Source organism: Pelmatolapia mariae, linkage group LG20 (genome assembly GCF_036321145.2).
Source record: "Pelmatolapia mariae isolate MD_Pm_ZW linkage group LG20, Pm_UMD_F_2, whole genome shotgun sequence".
Classification (NCBI taxonomy): Eukaryota; Metazoa; Chordata; class Actinopteri; order Cichliformes; family Cichlidae; genus Pelmatolapia; species Pelmatolapia mariae.
Genome location: NC_086244.1, coordinates 17,094,889 through 17,108,709, shown reverse-complemented (window position 1 = coordinate 17,108,709; position 13,821 = coordinate 17,094,889).

Sequence of the window (13,821 nt, the reverse complement as noted above, 5' to 3'; positions counted from 1 at the left end):
GTAAGACACAAAGCGACTGGAATTAGGCATATTTCCAATAAACGTAGCTTTCCAGTATTTTTCAGACAATAAGGCACACTTTAAATCCTTTAATGTTCTCAAAAATAGACTGAGCGCCTTATGTATTCATTCTGGCTGTGCTTACTGACTTCAAACCAATTCTATGTGGGACACGGCGCTGCAAAATCTCTCAAAATGTTGTAGTACAACTTTGGTAAGCTACCGTAGTTTGGAGCTTTGCGGTGTAATTCGCACTGTGCTTCAACAAAATATTATGCTGTGTGTCTGTGTGTGTGTATAAGGACCTGGCACCTGTTAAGAGCCATGCTTACGAAGCAGGTTTCAAACTGATCAGCTCATGAAGAATTTGATGGATTTGTGGAAGAGGAATAAACTGAAAAACTGAATGTGCCGTTCTGTATTTTATGTGTTACAACTGAACAATGTTGCGGATTATTGTGAATGAGTTGAATACAGCTTGACTTATCTGGCTGTTTTGTTTGGCTTAATGTACCTTATGTTTAAAAAACAGACCCGTTCATTGCCCTTATGCCTTATAATCTGAAAAATACAGTGCATATTGCACTGAACGACAATGTTTAACAAATGGTGGTGGAACTGATAAGGACATTTTTGCATTCTGTTAACACAATAAAAACAAACAGTGTATTGACTGAAACCAAGATGTGCTGCAACAGTTACTGTAAATATTATATGGTCCAAACAAACCTACACACTGACATTAGAGCAGTCAGTTTCAGGCTCCCTGCTTTGCATTAACCTTACATCCACTCAAATCAAATTTACTGATTCCCTGGCCAAACTGAACACAAATCCTTTCTCACATTTGCCTAAAAACATCTTGATGATCACCAAGAGCTGTGCTGACTCACTGCACTAAACTGAGTCTCCTACAGTGAGAGATGAATTTCAGAAAAACACCAGCATTTAAGTCAAACATGATGCTGTTACTGTGATGGTCCAGAGTTCCTTTACTACTTCAGGACCTGCATCATACCGTCAGGTCCTGATCTTCAGATTAATGATACTTGGGATTCACAGCAGGAAACTGATGAGTTGATCCAAAACACACAAGGAACACTCAACGAAACAAAACTCTTGGTGCAGACTAATCAGATTCTGGACTTCAATGAAACTGGAACTATACATGACTTGAAAACCTTATATTGGACCTTAATGAAACAAAATCTGAAATTAGAGGTTTCCAAAATCCCCCCAGTGATGCAAATCAGTCATTAATAGTTACTGTAAATGCTTGATGGTACTTATTGCTATCAGGACTATTAGACTGGGTATTAGACTGCAACATGTTTTTACGTTAGACCTCAGACAAACCTTTACTTACCAGACTTGAGACGATCAGATCAGCAGTCTAAAGAAAGGAAACAATAAATCAGATCACTGTTCAATGATTCAGACAGTTGAGCCTCTTCACACACAATCCAATTTACTGTGACATAAAATAACTAGTAAAATCCTCAATTTCATCAAGCTTTTATGAACATTAGCTGCAGAGTCTCACATGGCTATAACGTGTAATAAAAGCATTCATACTACAGAAGTGCAAAGAATAGGCTCCAATATTTGTTGGCACAAATGCAGGATATACCAAATATTTCCAACACAGAAGCTTTGTGGCTCAAACATCAGATCACTGTTTAATGACTTAGACCGTTGTGCCTTGTGTCACACGCAATCTGATTTACTGTGAAATAAAATAACTAGTAGGTCTGTGAAGGTTCTCAGTCATCCAGGTCATTGTAGTCTAAGGAGCTTGGAAAGAAAAGCGTCTGGACTTCTTTAAGTTGCTTGAAGACGTTTCACCTCTCATCCGAGAAGCTTCTTCAGTTCTAAGGGTCAAATGGTGGAGAGTCCCAGATTTAAACCTAGTGGGAGTTTCCCCCCCAAAGGGGGACAAAGGACCCCCTGATGATCCTCTACCTAATCACATGAGCCAAGGTGTGAAAGCGGGTGTGGGTCCTAATCAGCCAGAGTTTCGGGTGAGCTCATTGGGTGAGCTCAACCATCTGTCCTCTCTGTCACGTTCACATTTTGGACAGAGAGGACAGATGGTTTGAAAGAGGAGTGAAAGAAGCCATTTACGTCCACTGTGAGCGACCATCTTTGAACAGAGGCGGGGGTTTACGACACCAATTGTCTGCCATCTATAATCCAGTTTTGAGATCCCTTCCCAGACGCCTTAACGCCCACTCACACCCTGGGCCATCTGACCTCAGGAAATCACATGATAGGGTGGGGCCAGGTTTCACAATGAGCTCACCCGAAACTCTGGCTGATTAGGACCCACACCCGCTTTCACACCTTGGCTCATGTGATTAGGTAGAGGATCATCAGGGGGTCCTTTGTCCCCCTTTGGGGGGGAAACTCACACTAGGTTTAAATCTGGGACTCTCCACCATTTGACCCTTAGAACTGAAGAAGCTTCTCGGATGAGAGGTGAAACGTCTTCAAGCAACTTAAAGAAGTCCAGACGCTTTTCTTTCCAAGCTCCTTAGAAATAACTAGTACAATCATTAATTTCCCTTAACAACTTAATGTACTATAAAGAGGACTAATATTAGCTGCAGAGTCTCACATGGCTATAGCGTGTAATATAAGCTTAAAGAATAGGCACCAATATTTGTTGGCACAAATGCAGGATATACCTGTTGGAAGGAATATTTATGTATTTTGCAATATTTCCCTTATTGCCAACATTTCTATTTAATTTTCAAACACACTGTATTCAGTAAATAATTAATAAACTAATTTTAAGTTATAGCATAAATAGAACACACTGACTTTAATATAGCAAACACTGTGCACTCACAGCTCTAGTTCTCTTAGTTTTTTCTCATTGCTTAAGTGCTTAAAATCAGACATAAATGGGCTATTAAATTTCAGGGACATTTTCAGAGACAGTCAGAGGTCCTGTGTGGGGGCTTTGCTGCTTCAGATTACAAATCCTGACCATTTGTTTTTGCCCATCAGTAAATGGATGTCACAAAAAGCAAAACTACTGTATGTAAATTGTCAGACATGCTATACAATGACAGTGTCATATTGCTTCAGTTATAATCACTGTTTACTTACCAACAAAGGCAAAACCAAAGATCTGTTTCAATCTGTGTAACAAAAGACAAAGAACAAAACTACAGCGTCAGTCAATACTGCTTTATTAATTTTAATTATAATAATAATTTATTAATAATAATAATAATAATAATTTAATTTTAATACTTTCGGTAGTCAAAAAGATTCAGTTAACTTCTATGTTTACTACAGCTGGAATACAAACAACAACTGTCCTCTGTTTTCTTTTTTCTACACCTTATTAAAGATAACCATGTCCATTAAAGGTAATATGTGGTTTCATCCATTTGCAATAAGCCACACAAGTTTCTTAGTCATGTTAAACTCTAATAGTCTAAGGAGCTTGGAAAGAAAGTGTCTGGACTTGTTCACTGAAGAAGCTTCCCAGACGTGAAGAGGTGAAACGTCTTCTTGAAGTACAATGACCTAATTGACTGAGAACTATCACAGTCATAATGCTCTAATACATTGCTGCTATTAGATAACGTAGTCAATATCATAAGCAATTATTTGCTGCACCTATCAGTGCCTACATTCAAATTCTGCTGCCTAAAAATATTATCAATTGCATACACCATCATTTAGTATAATACATGCTGTTGTTTTAAAACAAATATCTACATACTATATTAATAATATTAATGGCCCACTGTTGCATTTTATTTATTTGAAGTTAGCCCCTTTTTGTTTTTAATTTCATTCATGTTCCATAAAGAGAGAAGTGTCACAGACCTCCAGATTTTGGTTATATTTAAAAGTAGGACTGCACAAAACAGTTCTTAAGAATTAAAAAGTCAACTCTTATTGTTCTTACATTAACTATGTGTTTTATCCTCAGTCTCCCTTCCCTTAATTAACCTGCAACACAGACACACGCGCATACAAGCACGTGACTCTTTTTCTTCCGCTGATCAGCCAGAGGCTCCTATTAAGTCGCCACACCTGGTGCTTCAGCAGTTATTGGTTCTAAGATGGTGGTTACCTTTACAACCTGAAGAATGAGCCTGTTTTAACCTACCTACCGATTTGTGAGGAGTAGAACTAACTGCACCTTCTGTAACAGTCTCAGAAACACTAACACACCAAATGAAGCTAATAAAACAAAACTAACTGTAGTTTACAGTCAAATGAACTGTCTTCATTTCACTCCGGGCCTATAGGAGCGCTAGGCATTAGCATTGGGTTGTTAGCATTAGCTCATAAAACACTCCCTTTAATAATACAACTTTTTACTAAAAAAGCATTCATTGTGTTACTTTAATCAGAGTTATACTTCGACTGAATTTATAAGTCACTAACAAAAGCTCGGTAAATCCCTCAAACATAAACATTTCTTTACAGAGAACAGATGCAGAGAAGTAGCTCTTACCGCAGCGATGGGGGAAGTGGGCGGAGACGTGGGAGTGAGCCGGAGTCGTAAAAAAAAAGAGGCATTTACTGGTAGTGGGAAATCCCGCCAGTACAAAAAGTTGGCATTGAAAACGTGAAAAATATATGTAAATGCATTATTATATGAGATTTATATGCTACAGAAAAAAACTAGCAGAATTTGAAGTATATAAATTGAATAAATATTCCAAACAGGATTATTAGAATTTAAAATAATGGTTAAAATTCATTAATAAATATAAGGTTATTATGTTAAAATGTAATATATATCAATACATTTATTTAACTGACAGGATCAATAAGAACAGTCTTCTCCTCAACACCAATACCAAGGAGCTGGTGATGGAGTGCACAAGACCTAAAAAAACAGGACAGTCTGCAATGATGGGGAGTTAGACATTTTGCAGAGCAGATGAGGAGGAAGTTGTATTTCTAAAATGGAGAACAATTAACACAGTCACCTAAGCATCCTCACAGGACAGCAGAAAGTACAGTAACAGGTTCCTCTCGCTGAGGTATTCTGAGCTAAATGGACTTGGCACCACTCGTTTACCTGTGCTACAGTGAGGCAAAGGTGTGGTTGTCTACAACAAGGCTGTGTTCAGCAAAGGCTTTAAAGACAACCATGCAAACTATAAATAAATAACATAGCAGTTATACTTAGTCTTTTTACAGCAGCCCTCTCTATAGAAGCACATTTGTCATATAAATATAACTGTTTTAACACAAATACTATATTTAGCAGAAGTATTATGATTTGGCAAAAGTACTATGATTTGGCATAAATACTGTTTTTAAGCACAAATACCAATTACTTTTGTAGAAATAAAACTATTTGGCACAAATACTACGTTTTAGCACAATACTATAACATACCATTTATACTATGATATTGCAGAAATACTATGATTTAGTACAAATACTATGATTTACTAGAAATACTATGTTTCTGCAAAACTACTATGAATTGGCAGACATACTATGTTTTTTCTCATGTCCTATAATTTTGCTCAAATACTATGAAATTGTAATAAATTATCAATATGAATTACTTGTCTGTGATAGTGTATTAATTTGTAGGGGGGAAAGAAAATGTTGACTAAGGTGGAATTGAACCCGCGATCTTTAGGCTGCTGAGCAGTGTCATTAATAACTGCTCCACTGGGAAACAGAGCAGCAACTTGGAAAACAGGAAGATGAACTGTCAGATTTGGATCGCAGTGAGAGGCGTAAAACGCCAATTTTTGGAGTTACAAAACGTCTTGTAACTCAAAAACTAGGTGGAATAGCAGCATCGTTCTTCTACTGGGTGAATCAGCGGATTTTGGTGAACATTGACTGCGATTTTCATTGCTCTTTGTACCTCAGTCGCGGAGATATGACGAGAGAAGAAACGGCTTCATTTTCAGGATTTGAAAAGTGAGAGGAGGGCAGATTTCCACCCCTCAAACAAACGTAATTTATGGCTCAACAGTAAGATAACTGTAAAAACTGCTCCACTTTGATTCAACAGAAATACTATTATGGAGGAGTAATACTTTAACATGGGAGAAATATTGATACAGACACACAAACATACATATACACAGAGCCTAAAGGGAGCAGTGGCTGTTAAGAGTCTGGGCTTGGCATATCTAGGTCAGTTAAATTAGCTGCACCTGCTGTAATCAGCCCTTACACACACAGACACACAGAGAGGTATAGGTTTTCTGCAGTGTATTTCTCACATTCAGGATTCCCCTCGAACAAATGGACATAATTTCCTAACCGTAGGGGCAAGAATGCTCATTCTGACACCGTTTTGTTCAGAAGAGATGGGGGAATCTGCAGGTCTTCTTAATCCAGAGATAGAATATACATTATTGAAGATATATGACTTGCAATACACTGTAACTGAGTAGAGGCAAAGCAAAACTGCATTGACTTGCCCTCAAACAACGTTTTGTCTAAACTCTAAATCTGCCCTTTGAGGGCATCCACACAATTTAAATTTCCTGCGAAAATGTTGTGTGGATGCCTTAACGCTGAAGCTGTCTGCTGAAAAGCTGAAAAAGATGAAAAGTTGCAAAAAGTTGTATGGTGGTGAAAACAAAATGTCACCCTGAGCAGGATTTGAACCTAGCCCTCCAGGGCTCAAGACAGTTACGCATCTCACTAACGCAAACAGATTCTCACAAAGGAGAGGAGGACACACTGACAATTCTGCTTAAATGAGCAGAAGCTGCTAAGAAATGTGCTAATGAGAGGTGAAAAGGCTGAAATTCTGCTTAAAAGAGGTGAATCACTAGAATTTCTGCTGAAAAGAGGTAAAGCAGAAAATTTTACTAAAAAGAGGTGAATAAGCAGAATTTCTGCAGAAAAGGTGCAAAGAAGCAGAAACTTGCACTGAAAAGAGATGAAAAAAATGAAAATTTTGCTGAAAAGGGGTGAAGAAGCTAAAGTATACCAAATCAAAGTATTTGTGCCAAAACAGTGTTTCTGCCATATTGTGGTACTACTACATTACAACATGAATACGGATTAAAGATGAAAGATACTATGATTTGGCAGAAATACTATGTTTCAGTACAAATACTATGACAAAGCAGAAATACTATGACTTAGAAGTAATACTATAACAAAAGGGTTTCCTCAAAATACTATGAAATTGCAGTAATTCTATGATTTGGCAGAAATACTGTACTTCGTACAAATACAATGCTTTGGTAAAAATACTATATTTTGATTTGAACTCTATGATTTGAAAAAGATAAAAGCATTGAAAAAGGTGAAAAGGCTGAAAATTTTGCAGAAAAGAGATGAATCAGCAGAATTTCTGCAGAAAAGAGGCAAAGAAGCAGAACGTTGTGCTGAAAAGAGGTGAATGAGCAGAATTTCTGCTGAAAAGAGGCAGAAGGTTCTGTATGTAGAAAAAGAAAAACGATGAACCATGTGTGAAATAAATAAAGAAATGAAATGAAAGAACAACCTGATTCTGCTCAAATTCACCAATCAGAGCTACTGCCTCTGTCTGCTTCATTAGGCTGGGTACTTGTATGTATTTCGGTCCATATTAGAAAAGCTGCTAAAATGATAAAACTTTGCAGAATTGTAATAAATGATCAATATAAATTACAGGTCTGTGATAGTGTATAAATTTGTAGTGAAAAAACAAATGTTGACCAAGGTGGGATTGAACCCACGACCTTTGAGGTGCAGAGCCGTGTCATTACTGATTGCGCCACCTGGCAAGAGGGCGGGCGGCTGAAAGACAGACATTTGGGCAGTCAGAAAATAGATCGCGGTGAGCGGCGAAAAGCGCCGTTTTTTGGAGTTACAAAACGTCGTGTAACTCAAAAACTAGGAGGGCTAGCAGCATAATTCTTGTACTGGGTGAATCGGCGGACTTTGGTGTATTCTGACTGTGATTTTCATAGCTCTTTGTACCTCCGTCGCGGAGATATGACGAGAGAAGAAACGGCTTCATTTCCAGAGTTTGAAGACTGAGAGGAGGACAGATTTCCACCCCTCAAACAAACGTAATTCATTGCTCAACGGTAATATAAATGTAAAAACTGATTCCACTGTGAGTGTCAGCAGTGTCTGAAGATATATTGGCACAAGCCTCATGTCCTAACTTTGCTTTGTTCAAGAGATATGGCGATTTTAAAATGCCTCCTGTTACAGAATTTCAGCTCTGAATTTCAAAACCTCCCTATATACTTTGAATGGGGAGTAACCTGACTATGTGTCACTTCGAGGTGAATTGCGAAAAAACGGTAAATCTCACAATAAAGACAGTAACATTGTCTGAAAGCCAGCAAAAATACCTACGTTTTGATGTATAATTTGTGGGGGTTGAGTGGAAATTGAGCGAGTAGCAAGAAGTTGTTCGGACATGAAGAGAAAATTCAGAACAGACCAGCACACACTCTGAGTTAATTGCATAGCAACCATAGCAACACATGTATTTTCTGAAAAATCACAATTTTGGAACTGAAAACTTAAAGAGGTATAAAATTAAAACGGTAGAAGATCTGAAAAAGCTGAATCACACAGGAATAGCCCAATAATCTGAGAACATTTTAAAGTTTGAATGGAGTTTCTAGGTGAAAGTATGAGGAAGCAGTTAAGTTTCAAAACCAAGCAAGTTTTAGCAGAATTGTGGAAGTTTTCCATTCATTTCAATGGGACAAATTAAAGGAAAAAAGTGTAATATTTTAAAAAGTATAATAGTAATAAACACCAAAAGTCATAGCCGGAATTAGCAGAAAGAGCAGAACAGTTTAGAGTTTGAACTGAGAAAATCGGCTGAAAACTGAGGGAGTAGTTAAGTGCCGAAAAACGTACGGAAGCAACTAGATTATGGTGGAATAAAGAATAAAGAGAAACAGGAACTCAATAGTGTGGATGCCTTTCAAGGCATCCACACAATAAAGAGAAACAGGAACTCAATAGTGTGGAAGCCCTTTAGGGCATCCACACAATAAAGAATAAAGAGAAACAGGAACTCAATAGTGTGGAAGCCCTTTAGGGCATCCACACAATAAAGAGAAACAGGAACTCAATAGTGTGGAAGCCCTTTTAGGGCATCCACACAATAAAGAGAAACAGGAAAACAATAGTGTGGAAGCCCTTTAGGGCATCCACACAATAAAGAGAAACAGGAACTCAATAGTGTGGAAGCCCTTTAGGGCATCCACACAATAATAAAGATAAAGAATAAAGAGAAACAGGAAAACAATAGTGTGGATGCCATGAGGCATCCACACAATAATAACTAGAAAGCGAAAATTTCAGAAGAAATTTTAAGTGTGCCTATGCCGCTGGTAATCAATGTAGTTTGCCATTCATACAGCTACAGAGAGCAAAACTCAGCAGAGCAGCCATTCTCCACCATGAACTATGGTAAAAACAAACACCGCTCGCGCCTCACAGATGACAGCTTACAGTTTTGGGTAAAGATGAAGTGACTTTGTACAGCCCCGATTTGCAGACGCTGTGCACATAGTTTCATGAGCAGAAGTCCCATTGTACCACGGCAGACCCGACAATGTTTGCATGAACATGCTTTGAAGCATTACGTTATGGACCACTTTTCACACATGGTTGGTGTACCCACACAGCCGGCTGTAGCTTTTCAACTCACAGCCTGACACACACCCAAAAAACAGCCGAGAGAGCACAGACTACGCCAGAGAGGCGTGATTGCAGATGCCGCTCAGGTGGGTCCACCTCCCCTGCAGCGGCACTGCAGACCACGCCCCGCCACACACATCAATCACGTAAAATAAATATTTATGCACTTTTGCATTCACTTTTTGTTTTTTGTTATTTTTACACAGTGTTCTGAATCATTAACAATGGTCTACAGCCAATCTTGTGTATTATTATACAAACTTTGGTTGTAAGATGCCCTACCTGGCCCCCTGGCAAAAGCTTTGCTAGATCCGCCCCTGCACAGTTACCAGCTGTCAGCTAAATAAAAAAGGAGCTTGGTGTTTATTTCTCTCAGAAACAGTTCATAACTTCCCTTCAACTCATTCATGTCACCTAAAAAAAAGGTAAACCTGTTTCTCCATCACCAGTTCAGCTCTGATGATTCGGTAAGGTCATCTCCTGGTTTCCACCAGCCGCTTCTACAGCTGTGGCTCCAGCAAACATCAGCTGATACTAGAAATTAAAATCAAATGAATTCTAACAACAGCTGATCAAGCTTAAACGTGCTGCTGTTGTTTAGCGCAATAAACAAACAAGAGAGAAAAGCCGATCATTGATCAGTTTCATGACTGAAGTTTGAACAGGCGAGAGAATGACAGGGGAGGCTGTCATAAAGTTCAACATCAGTAACTTAGCGCGCACACAGCTGTATAGAAACTCCGTCGTGCTAGGTAGCACGCAGTACGAGTTATTATAACTGATTGTAAAAAGTCAGCACAACGAAAATAAACTACACCTAAACTCGGTTTATATCTGACCCAAATAGAGTGCAGTTCATAACTTCTTACCTGAAATTCAGTTCACCTCACGCTCTGACCGGCAGCCGCCTGCTTCTCCTGCCTTCGGTTTCCCTGATCCACGATCTACCACCGGTCGATCGGCGGTCGCCTCGCCGCCTCGTTCCCTGCATGCTCTGTCTGACACACACCGGTGGATAGCTGCCCTCGGTTGTAGCTCCGTGTCAGCGACCACCAAACAACTCAGTTATTTTTTCCACATCGACCAGCATCTGGACAATCCACCGCCTTTCACTGTTTGTACCGTTACTAAAAAAAAAAACCCTCATCGGCTCATAAAAACGAAAAATAAGTCCAGCTATGACCCTGAGTCAAAAAGACAGCCAACTCCGGTTAGCTAGCTAGCTGTCTAGCTCTTTGCAGGCACCGAAACCATCAGAGCTAATATGGGATATCTTGGTAACACGAGCAGATATTTGAAGTTTACATCTGGCCAATCCACCACCTTTCACTGTTTATACCGTTACTAAAATGAATAAATAAATAAATCATCGGTCCATATAAACGAAAAATAAGTCCAGCTGTGACCACGAGACTTTACGAAGGACCGGGTGTGAAACCAGAGTAAGCCGCTCTCACTGTCATCCAGGCCGGCTGTAGCTTGTTAGCAAAGCCGCGCTAGCCACACTAGCCAGCTAGCCTCAAGCAGAAACGACATCGTCAGAACATTGTCGCTAATATGGGATGTTTTGACAAAACGAGCAGATATTTGAAGTTTACACACCTATATTCTCGCCTGAAAATATCTTAAAAGTTTATTTTGTGACCTAGAAACAGTATTAAGAGGAAAATAAAAACTAAGTGATGGCCGCCATTGTTTGACTCGGCAGAGGCGTGCTATGAATTGTGGGATATTGAGTTTTCCACCAAGCATTACCGTAACTTTTGAATGATTTGCGCAACCTTAAAAATTCCAATGGCTCCTGAAAGCAGCGACGCTGTGCGCACCGTTGATATTGTCATCATTACGGTAATCCAAATAAGGGTAGACAGGCCGTACTACTCCCGGCATACCACTAGAGAGAGCCAACACACCACAAATGAAGTTTGAAATTTGTATCAGTGGGACCAAAAGATGGAGCCAACACACCACAAATGAAGTCTGTTTCTATGGCGCCAAAAGAAGAATCTTTCTAAATTTGCGCTAAAATATTAATATTTAAAAAACTATAAAAGTCATAAACACCAAAAGTGTATACCATACTAGTCCAGCTCCAGCCGCACAAAATGATCTAACATATGTAACCCTATTGTCAAAACTGTTTGGCAGAGAAGCGCGGGAAAATTTTCACTAAAATATTAATATTTAAAAAACTATAATAGTCATAAACACCAAAAGTCATAGCACACCATTCCTGATGCAGCCGCACAAAATGAGGTAACATATATGAAGCTTGTCTCAAAACTGCGAGGCGAGATTCGCTGCAAAATTTCAGGCGGAAACTGAAGAATAATAATAACTAGAAAAAATTTGCATTTCCTGCGAAAATGCTGTGTGGATGCTGGAACACTGAAGCTGTCTGCTGAAAATGACTGAAAAAGATGAAAAGCTGCAAAAATTGTATTGGCAGTAAAGACACTGAAAAATTATGCTGAAAACACGTGAAAAAACAGAAACTTTTGCTGAAAAGAGGTGAAAAGGCAAAGATTCTGCTTCAAAGGGGTACAGAAGTTCAAATTTGTACTAAAAAGAGGTGAAAGGGTTTCCTCTGAAATGAGCAGAAGATACTGAGATTTGTATTGATAAGAGGTGAAAGGCTGAAAATTCTGCTTAAAATAGGTGAATCAGCAGAATTTCTACTGAAAAGAGGTAAAGAAGTAGAACGTTGCACTGCCCAGCCAACATTTATATGTGGGGCCCATATGGTTTGGAAATGGGCTGAAAAATGGGCCCCATATAGGATTGTCCGCGGGTTCCATAATGGCCCCATATTAAATGCCCATATAGGTGTTATATTGGTAAAATCTGGGAACTAAATGGGCCCCAACTGGGCAAAGTACACAGAAACCCACCCGGGCCCCATCTTTCAAGTTTTTGTGGGTACCATGTGGGTACCACAAAGGTTAAAAAGTGGGTTTTAAGTGGGATTGTCCGCGGGTTCCATAATGGCCCCATTTTATATGCCCATCTCGGTGTTATATTGGTAAAATCTGGGAACTAAATGGGCCCCAACTGGGCAAAGTACACAGAAACCCACCTGGGCCCCATCTTTCAAGTTTTTTGTGGGTACCATGTGGGCACCACAAAGGCTAAAAAGTGGGTTTTAAGTGGGATTGTCCGCGGGTTCCATAATGGCCCCATTTTAAATGCCCATCTCGGTGTTATATTGGTAAAATCTGGGAACTAAATGGGCCCCAACTGGGCAAAGTACACAGAAACCCACCCGGGCCCCACCTTTCAAGTTTTTTTGTGGGTACCATGTGGTTACCACATAGGCTAAAAAGTGGGTTTTAAGTGGGATTGTCCGCGGGTTCCATAATGGCCCCATTTTAAATGCCCATCTCGGTGTTATATTGGTAAAATCTGGGAACTAAATGGGCCCCAACTAGGCAAAGTACACAGAAACCCACCCGGGCCCCACCTTTCAAGTTTTTTGTGGGTACCATGTGGTTACCACATAGGTTAAAAAGTGGGTTTTAAGTGGGATTGTCCGCGGGTTCCATAATGGCCCCATTTTAAATGCCCATCTCGGTGTTATATTGGTAAAATCTGGGAACTAAATGGGCCCCAACTAGGCAAAGTACACAGAAACCCACCTGGGCCCCATCTTTCAAGTTCTTAGTGGGTACAACATGAGGAAAACATGAGCTAAAAAGTTGGAATGGCATTATCAGTGGGTTCTGTAGTTGCATCTTACTTCTAGTTTGAATTGGCTAATTTCTGGCACTGAGTGGGCCCCATGCAGTAAAACAGTCACAAAATCAATTTTTCAGATGGCTAATACGGGTTCTGTGACACAAAGACACCAAATATATTAAAGCTGACCACAAACAAAAACTAGTTTGTACATAAAACCATTTCAAAAATCACGAGGGTACACAAAACAACATTTTTCACATTTATTTTGTCCAACAACTGTGATTTTACGTAACTGTATTCCAAAGTGCGTAAACTTTTAAAAAACTAGAAATGTCAAACTACATCAAAATTCCTTAGATATTTGGAACTGTTGCAACAGTGAGAAAAAGTCAGATGGAAAACTCAAAAGCTTATCTTGAATCAGCAGGGTTTCTTTTTTTGTTTTTTTACAGAGCCGTAAGTCTATTTTGTACCCTTGCAGCCCTCGGTCCTCCTCTGTCTTTAGCTCCAGTGAACCACTTG